Below are 9,110 nucleotides of genomic sequence, written 5' to 3' on the forward strand. Positions count from 1 at the left end.
AGAGTGCCTGTTTTGAGATTTGGTCCCTGACACTTCTAAGCAAACATATATTTAGATAAGCTTTCAGTCTAGGTGTTACTGGTGGAAGGTGTCCAGGTTCTTGGCGTTTTGAACAAAGAATTGGACAAAATGCACAAAGAAAAGCAAGGAAAGAGTGAAGCAACAAAAGCAGAGATTTACTGAAATCGAAAGTACACTCCACAGGGGGGCAGCAGGCCTGAGCAGTGGCTCAAGGGCCCAGATACCGAATCTTCCTGGGTCCAAATACCCCCTAGAGGTTTCCCATTGGCCACTTGGTGCTCACCTCATGTAAATAAAGTGGTGGCCTGCAATCAGTCTGAATGGTTGTGGAAAGCAACCAATCAGAGGCTGAAGTGAACTTACAAAGGTCACATTCCTATGCAAACATCTGGTGGTTGCAGAAAGCAACCAATCAGAGGCTAAAGTGAAGTCACGAAGTTGTACTTCTATGCAAACGAAGACCTGGCTGGCAATCAATCAGATTGAGCTGAACTAAAGTTATAAAGTTACACTCCTATACAAAATTCTGATTGGTTGCCAAAATCAACCAATCAGAGGTACTTTCAATTTCCCATCTGCCATGAAGGAAGGGTGGGGGTTTGCAAAGGCAGTAGCCTCTGGTCCTTTTGTTACTTAGGTGTGGAAAGTTAGGGTTTTCCTTTCAATTTAGTTCTAGGAAGTCAGCGTGAAACAGCTTTAGGTTTCCTGCCTCCAGCCCCTATTCTCCTGCTTCACAGGGAGTGCCTCTTGGAAAGAAGGTAAAGTTTATAATTGTATTCCTAAAGAGCAAAGTAAGAGGTGAGGGAAAAAGAAAAAAAGGTTAAAAATAATTCTTTTAAAGAAAATGAGGTACTTGGTTACGACGCCCCACTGTCAAATTCTATTCCATTTTCATGGCATTTGGGCATTGTTTTTATTCTGGCTACTTACTGCTGAAAGTGGGAGGAGTTATAGGGTATCAGAATGGAACTGATCCATTGGAGTTGGAAATATTCACAAATACTGGGGTTCACAGACAACGTTTGCTGGAGCATTATGGTGCGAGGCCAGGAAAGTCTCTTGGGAAAACCTGTCTTGCATTTCCATACAGAAGGTGCAACAGCAGTAAAATCCACAGCAAAGAAATATGCCTATCCCTGCAACCAGGGCCAAAGTTATAAGGAGCTTTAGACGCCAGGACGGTTCTGACCTGAACCAGGATGCTAACTATTGAGCTAGCGATAATGTGGGGTCAGATATAGTTTTGATTTGTTGGTTCATGTTTTGCAGAGCTAACAAGACATTTTCTGAATTATCTGGGATAATATGTAGCATTCAGTCTTAATTACTTATCATGCCCCGTCCCCACTGTCAGTTGTATCCAGAGTTCCTGTGGGGATATGATGACAGGTGGACTCAATACACAAATTGAAGTTTTTTTTTTTTTTTTTTTTTTTTTTTTTTTTTAGTTTATATTTTCCACATCTTTTGGTTAAGACATACAGGAGGGGTCATAAATATTTATGAAGGCTGTCTTGACACATGTGTATGGAACAAATATGTATGTAAACTGAGAAGGAGCCACTGCACTCCAGCCCCGGGGACAGAGTGAGACTGTCTCTGAAATAATAATAATAATAATAATAATAATAATATCCAAGCTAAGAACAAATGTACAAGTAAAGATGCAGGTAAAAATGAATTGTCTGATATCCATTACCTCACATGTGTCAAGCACAGTAGTAAAACAATGAACTCATGCATTTAACATTTTAGGTTTTTGCTTTTGTGATGCCAAACATGGACATGCTGTAAAAATAGTTAATAGGGAAATAACTTCAAATGATGGCTAGCCTTGTTTAATGTTTGCCTAAAATAAGAATCTAGATCTTTTCTAAGTAAGATAAACCACTTAAACACTAATTACTGAACCTAAGTTTTAAGTTTATATGCTTTTGGGGTTTTATTTTATTTTGGTTTTTTAGATGGAGTCTCCCTCTGTCGCCCAGGCTGGAGTGCAGTGGCGCGATCTCAGCTCACTGCAACCTCCACCTCCCGGTTTCAAGTGATTCTCCTGCCTCAGCCTTCTGAGTAGCTGGGACTACAGGTGCGTGCCACCATGCCTGGCTACTTTTTTGTATTTTTAGTAGAGATAGGGTTTCACTGTGTTAGCCAGGATGGTCTCAATCTCCTGATCTCATGATCCGCCCACCTTAGCCTCTCAAAGTGTTGGGATTACAGGATTGAGCCACCATGCCTGGCCTGGTGTTTTATTTTTATATGATATAGTGAAGCTAAATACATCTGGTTCTGTTAATAAACATGAAAAATTATACAATGAGGAAGTATATTCCTCTAGAAATTGTGTGTTCATAAATTTACTAATCTGCTACAGAACACTAGTATATGACAGTGCTATGGACTCAATGTTTGTGTCCCCCCCCAAATTCATATGTTGAAATCCTGACCCCTAATGTGATTGTATTAGAAGGTGGAGCCTTTGGTAGGTTATTAGGTCACGAGGGTAGAGTCTTCACAAATAGGATTGGTGCCCTTAAGCATTCTCTGCCTGTTTCTATTCTGTAAATACATGTAAAGCCCTGATAAATTTCCCCAAATGTCATTGTTACAAACCTATTTGTATCTTTACTACCGAGCATATCCTGGGAAAATTTTTTATTTGAAATCACACGGTTAAGAGTTCAGAATTGGTTAGAAGAGTAGGGAATGCCTTACGCTAATATATCTACGATGACATATTTGTGTTCCTGTAGTGTTAAGGAAAGGAAGGCAATGGATATTCAACAGCAGCAACAATAATAACAACAATTAATCTAAAGAAACTTAAAAGAAAATATGACTAAATATTTACCCACTTTTGGCATTTGAGTTTTGCTTTCAATTATTTAAACTGGATTTCCTGAAGTATTTAATTTGAAATGTGAATATCTGTTCTCTTCAAGTGATACCTTTTTCCTTTACTGATTTTAATGTGTTTTCTGTAGCTGTAATAAGCCATAACCAGGTGTCTGACAGCTTTTCTGAGTCCAGAAGCACAGAATGCTCTGTGAAAGACCATGATCCGTTCTCTCCCCATCAACACCTTTTTATTTGTTCTGTACCCCATTTATTTTGTCCAGAAGCAAACACACAGACCTTAGGCCTATTAAAGTTGTGTTTTGGCTTAGTTTCGGTACACATATCCTTTAAATACAGCAGTTATTAAAAATTATTTTAGGCAATTAGAAAGGGTAAAGAGTTCTTGGTGGAATTTTCCATTGATAAAAAGCAACCCCACGGCCGGGCGCGGTGGCTCAAGCCTGTAATCCCAGCACTTTGGGAGGCCGAGACGGGCGGATCACGAGGTCAGGAGATCGAGACCATCCTGGCTAACACGGTGAAACCCCGTCTCTACTAAAAAATACAAAAAACTAGCCGGGCGAGGTGGCGGGTGCCTGTAGTCCCAGCTACTCGGGAGGCTGAGGCAGGAGAATGGCGTAAACCCGGGAGGCGGAGCTTGCAGTGAGCTGAGATCCGGCCACTGCACTCCAGCCTGGGCGACAGAGCGAGACTCCGTCTCAAAAAAAAAAAAAAAAAAAAAAAAGCGACCCCCAAACCATTTCTTTTCTAACAGAAAGCGGCCTGAAACGTCAAGCTGCAAGCATAGCTATGCAAGCTAGCTTTCATATTGAATACCAGCAGCTGTACCTGGAAGCCAGGCACATTCAATATGGCGATTCTCGCTCCCTTTTCTTTGTGACCACGTGTGTGGGTGTCATGGCACCAGCGGGGTAAAGTCACATGTGCAGGTGTCATGGCAACAGTCAGATAGAAGCCACAATTGCATAATAAAACATTAGGGTTGGAGGGCCAGTCTTTTCATGGGCTGTGTAAATGGAACACCTGGTCAAACCAATCCCCTGGGCCCTATGTAAATCAATCACCGCCTCCTCAAGCCTCCGTACAAAATTGATCACGTTTTGCCCCAAACCCGGAAACCCTCTCTCGGGCGACCTGCTTTCTCAGCATGAGGAAGCTTATTCTGTCTCTCTTCCTTTTTGTCTGTTAAACTTTTTGCTCCTTAACCCACTCCACGTGTGTGTCCATGTCGTTAATCATCAGCGTGAGACAGCTAACCACAGGTATTTCCCTAGACGAAGCCGTTTCACTTTGAATGGTTTGGCACTATTGTCAAATATCATACTTGTTATAAGTCTATGCAGATTTTCTATTTATTCTTGAGTCAGTTTTGGTAGCTTGTATGTTTGTAGGAATTTTTTTCAATACATTAGGGCATCTAATTTGTTGAAATACAATGTTCATAGTATTTCCTTATAATCCTTTTTATTTCTGTCATATCAGTGGTAACATCCCCTCTTCTAAAAAATAATTTCAACTTTTATCTTTGATTCAGGGGATACATGTGCAGGTTTGTTACATGAGTATATTGCATGATGTTGAGGTTTGAGATATGAATGGTCCTGTCATTCGGATGGGATACTAGTGCACATAGTACCCAACAGTTAGTTTTTCAACCCTTGCCCCATTCGCTACCTTCCCCCATCAGTCCCCAGTGCCTATTATTGCCACCTTTTTGTCCATGAGTACCCAATGTTTAGCTACCACTGTAAGTGAGTACATGCAGTATTTGGTTTTCTGTTCCTGTGTTAATTAACTTAGGATAATGGCCTCCAGCTGCATCCGTGTTGCTGCAAAAGACATGATTTCATTCTTTTTTATGTCTGCACAGTATGCCATGGTGTATATGTACCACATTTTCTTTATCCAGTCCACCCTTGATAGGCATCTAGGTTGAGTCCACGCCTTCACTATAGTGAATATTGCTGTGATGAATATATGAGTGCATGTGTCTTTTTGGTAGAACAGTTTATTTTCTTTTGGATATATGCCAGTAATGGGATTGCTGGGTCAAATGACAGTTCTGTTTTAAGTTCTTTGAGAATTCTCCAAACTGCTCTCCAAAGTGGCTGAACTAATTCACATTTCCACCAACAGTGTGTAAGTGTCCTTTTTTTCTGCAGCATCACCAGCATCTGTTGTTTTTTGACTTATTAATAATAGCCATTCTGATGGGTGTGAGATGGTATCTCATTGTGGTTTTGATTTGCATTTCTCTGATGATTAGTGATATTGAACATTTTTTCAAATGTTTGTTGGCCACTTGTATGTCTTATTTTGAAAAATATCTGTTCATGTGTTGTTTGCCCACTTTTTAATGGAGTTACTTGTTTTTTATTTCTTGAATTATTTCCTTATAGATTCTGGATACTAGGCCTTTGTTGGATGCATAGTTTGTGAATATTTTCTCCCATTCTGTGGGTTGTCTATTTTCTTTTGCTATGCAAAAGCGCTTTAGTTTACTTGGGTCCCAATTGTAAATTTTTGTTTTTGTTGCAATTGCTTTTGAGGATTTACAAACTCTTTCTCAAGGCTGATGTCCAGAATGGTGTTTCCTAGATTTTCTAGGGTTCTTATAGTTTGATGTCTTACATTTAAATCTTTAACCCATCTTCAGTTAATTTTTGTATATGATAAAAGGTAGGGGTCCAGTTTCATTCTTCTGCATATAGCTAGCTAGCTATCTCAGCACCATTTATTGAATAGGGAGTCCTTTCCCCATTGTTCATTTTTGTAGGAGATCAAATGGCCATAGGTGTGCAGCTTTATTTCTGGGCTCTCTATTCTGTTCCATTGGTCTATGTGTCTGTTTTTGTACCAGTATTATCCCCTCTTTCATTTCTTATTTTAGTTTTTGATATTCTCTCTTTTTCTTAGTCTGGTTAAAAGTTTGTCAACTTTGTTGATCTTTCTGAGAACCACATTTTGGTTCTGCTGATTGTTTATACTGCTTTCCTATTCTCTATTTTGTTTATTCTTGGAAGCAAAATTTATTCAAAGACCTGGGCAAACATTCTTAAATATCTGTGAGCCGTAATAAAGAAATCAATGTGCTTTATGTTCTTAGCTCCCACAATTTAGCCTAAATATTTGCCCTGGCATGCTTATACTGGTCCAAGCAAGCATTAGGCCATAGCCTGTTCCCTTTCCTTATTTGAAGGTGTTTTTACCTTTCTCGGCATTCCATAAATTACTTCCTCCTTCCTTTGTTCTCCTCTGCCTTTGCCTCTCATAAAAAATTCTAAGTTGCTAGCCAGTCGGGACTAATACAGAATGTGAGGTTCCATTCCAGTCAATGGAAACTGGACACAGCAGTAGTGTGTCCACAATTGGTGGGTTCTTGGTCTTGCTGACTTCAAGAATGAAGCCGTGGACCATCGTGGTGAGTGTTACAGCTCTTATAGGTGGCGTGTCTGGAGTTGTTCATTCCTCCTGGTGGGTTCATGGTCTCGCTGGCTTCATGAGTGAAGCTGCAGACTTTTGCAGTGAGTGTTACAGCTCATGAAGGCAGCGTGGACCCAAAGAGAGAGCAGCAGCAAGGTTTACTGTAAAGAGCAAAAGAACAAAGCTTCCACAGTGTGGAAAGGGACCTGAGTGGCTTGCCCCTGGCTGACTCGGGCAACCTGCTTTTATTCCCTTATCTAGCCCCACCCACATCCTGCTGATTGGTCCATTTTACAGAGAGCTGATTGATCCATTTTACAGAGAGCTGATTGGTGCATTTACAATCTGTGAGCTAGACACAGAGTGCTGATTGGTGCATTTACAATCCTTTAGCTAGACACAAAAGTTCTCCAGGTCCCCACTAGAGTAGCTAGACACAGGGTGCTGATTGGTGCATTTACAAACCTTGAGCTAGACATAAAAGTTCTCCAAGTCCCCACCAGATTAGCTAGATACAGAGTGCTGATTGGTGCATCCACAAACCCTGAGCTAGACAAAGAGTGCTTATTGGTGCCTATACAATCCTCCAGCTAGACATAAAAATTCTCCAAGACCTCACCTGACTCTGGAGCCCAGCTTGCTTCGCCTAATGGATCCCATGCCAGGGCCGCGGGTGGAGCTGCCCACTAGTCCCATGCTGCACGCCTGCACTCCTGAGCCCTTGGGCGGTTGATGGGACCAGGCGCCGCAGAGCAAGGTGAGGCACCCATAGGGGAGACTCAGGCATGGCGGGCTGCAGGTCTCAAGCCCTGCCCCGTGGGAAGGCAGCTGAGGCCTGGCGAGAATTTGAGCATGCTGTGGGCAGGCCAGCACTGCTGGGGGACCCGGAGCACCCTCTGCAGCTGCTGGCCTGGGTGCTAAGCCCCTCACTGCCTGGGGCTGGTGGCACTGGCAGGCCACTCTGAGTGCAGGGCTGGCTGAGCCCGCGCCCACCCAGAACTCACACTGGCCTTCGAGCGCTGAGCGCAACCTGGTTCCCATCCGCGCCTCTCCCTCCATGCCTCCCAGCAAGCAGAGGGAGCCAGCTCCAGCCTCAGCCGGCACAGAGAGGGGCTCCCACAGTGCAGTGGTGGGCTGAAGGGCTCCTCAAGTGTGGCCAGAGCAGATGCCGAGGCCGAGGAGGCGCTGAGAGTGAGGGCTGCTAGCACGTCGTCACCTGTCAGTAGGGTGGACATGTCAGGTTATAAACGACCCTGTCTCCCTTGTTCAGTGTATTCTAGTGGCAGAACTGCTGGCGAGTGTACCCTTTCTGCAGAGAGTAAAAATGCCCTTGCTGAGGAAATTATATTTACATTCAAGTAAATTTCTTTATGGCACTGGGGAACAAGCATTTCTAACAATTTTGGTGGAAATCCATACACAGATACATTCTCTTCCAGGGGCGGTCTCCAGTCCTTTCTCATGAGGGAGCATACTCCTCTGCCTTATTGCAGTGGCCTCAGGGATATGGAATTAAGGCCCACCTGGTGTGATGAATAAACCCAGACTCTCAGCAACGCAGGAAAAAAACACTGGCTGGCAATCTGGAGTAAAGCATCCTCACATATCACGTAAACCAGGAAACTCTGTGCACAGACTGAGGAAAAAAAAAAAAAACACTGGGAGAGCTGGTAAAGTATTTCCTTGGTGGTGGGGACTAAGGAAAAAGTGGCAGGGTGGTAAAGTATTCCTTGGTTAAGACATACCAAGGAGAGAAACCGCAGGGGTGGTAAAGCATTCCTTAGTCAGGACTAGGGAAAGAAAGCCATGGGGAGAGGTAAAGTATTCCTTAGTCAGGATATCTTGGAGGTTAAAAAGAGGTGAGAAATCCCCATTGAGGGGGTTAAACCTTAAAAAGAGGTAAGAAATCCCCATGGCGGGGGGTTGAACCTCAAAAAGAGGTGAGAAATCTCCATTGGGGGGTTGAACCTCAAAAAGAGGTGAGAAATCCCCATTGTGGGGGTTGAACCTCACACAAGTCTCTGGTAGTAAATATATACATATATTCAAAACTCCCCTTTCCTCTCTTCTTGGGGAAAGAAAAAGGCTAAGCTCCATTCCCACTGGTTGCTCCCCTAGGTGAAGGGGAAGGAGAGAGGGGAAAACAGCAGCATAGGTGGCTGGCAGAGGCAAAGGAAAGACCAGCAGGGAGTAAAAAGAAACCAGGAAAGGAAGTCAGAGAGAAAGAGAACAAAAACAGCAAGCAGGGAGCCAGACAGGTGCACAAAGGGTTAAGTTCCTCTCCCCAGCCCAGCTCTATGTGAAAAAGAGGGTGGGGAACGGAGCTGGAAGGAGAGCAGAGGAGGTGAAAGGGCATAATTCTTGCAATTTGCAGCAGGCATCTGCCAAGCCTCTGGGCCAGTGATGGCCTGGGGCCTGGACTGCAGCCCCACAAATCTCACCTAGCCAAGAAACTGAGTGTAGGAACAAAGGAGAAAAGTAAAAAGGGAAATTGGGAAAAGAAAAAAAAACCAGATGAAACAGATGAAACAGACAGCAGTGCGTGTGTGGGGGCAGGGCTCATGCCATTGCCCGGCTCCACCTGCCGCAGGACCAGGAGAACTCGGGAGGGAAAAAGGAAACAAGGGATGATGGGGAGAGAGAGGGAAAAAGAAAGTGCAAATGAGAGAGAGAGAAATGGGGGGAAAGAATAAGTAAGAGGGAAACTGGAAGAGACAGAAATCAAAGATACAGAGGGTGAAACTAGGAAAAGAAATAGTGTAAAAGGAAGGCAGAAAGTTAAGACATGTTGAAATTGTGAAAGTCAT

General features: G+C 43.3%; 3 protein-coding genes across 5 annotated transcripts in view; all 3 read right to left on the reverse strand.

Annotated features, from left to right (window-relative positions):
• The window catches only part of RPL39 (ribosomal protein L39), a 451,119-nt gene that overhangs the window by 285,666 nt on the left and 156,343 nt on the right, over nt 1-9,110 (reverse strand). The window lies entirely within an intron of this gene.
• UPF3B (UPF3B regulator of nonsense mediated mRNA decay) overlaps nt 1-9,110 on the reverse strand; it is a 387,117-nt gene that overhangs the window by 231,357 nt on the left and 146,650 nt on the right. The window lies entirely within an intron of this gene.
• LOC126946135 (putative uncharacterized protein CXorf42) overlaps nt 1-9,110 on the reverse strand; it is a 100,592-nt gene that overhangs the window by 10,542 nt on the left and 80,940 nt on the right. The window lies entirely within an intron of this gene.

Source organism: Macaca thibetana, chromosome X (genome assembly GCF_024542745.1).
Source record: "Macaca thibetana thibetana isolate TM-01 chromosome X, ASM2454274v1, whole genome shotgun sequence".
NCBI lineage: Eukaryota > Metazoa > Chordata > Mammalia > Primates > Cercopithecidae > Macaca > Macaca thibetana.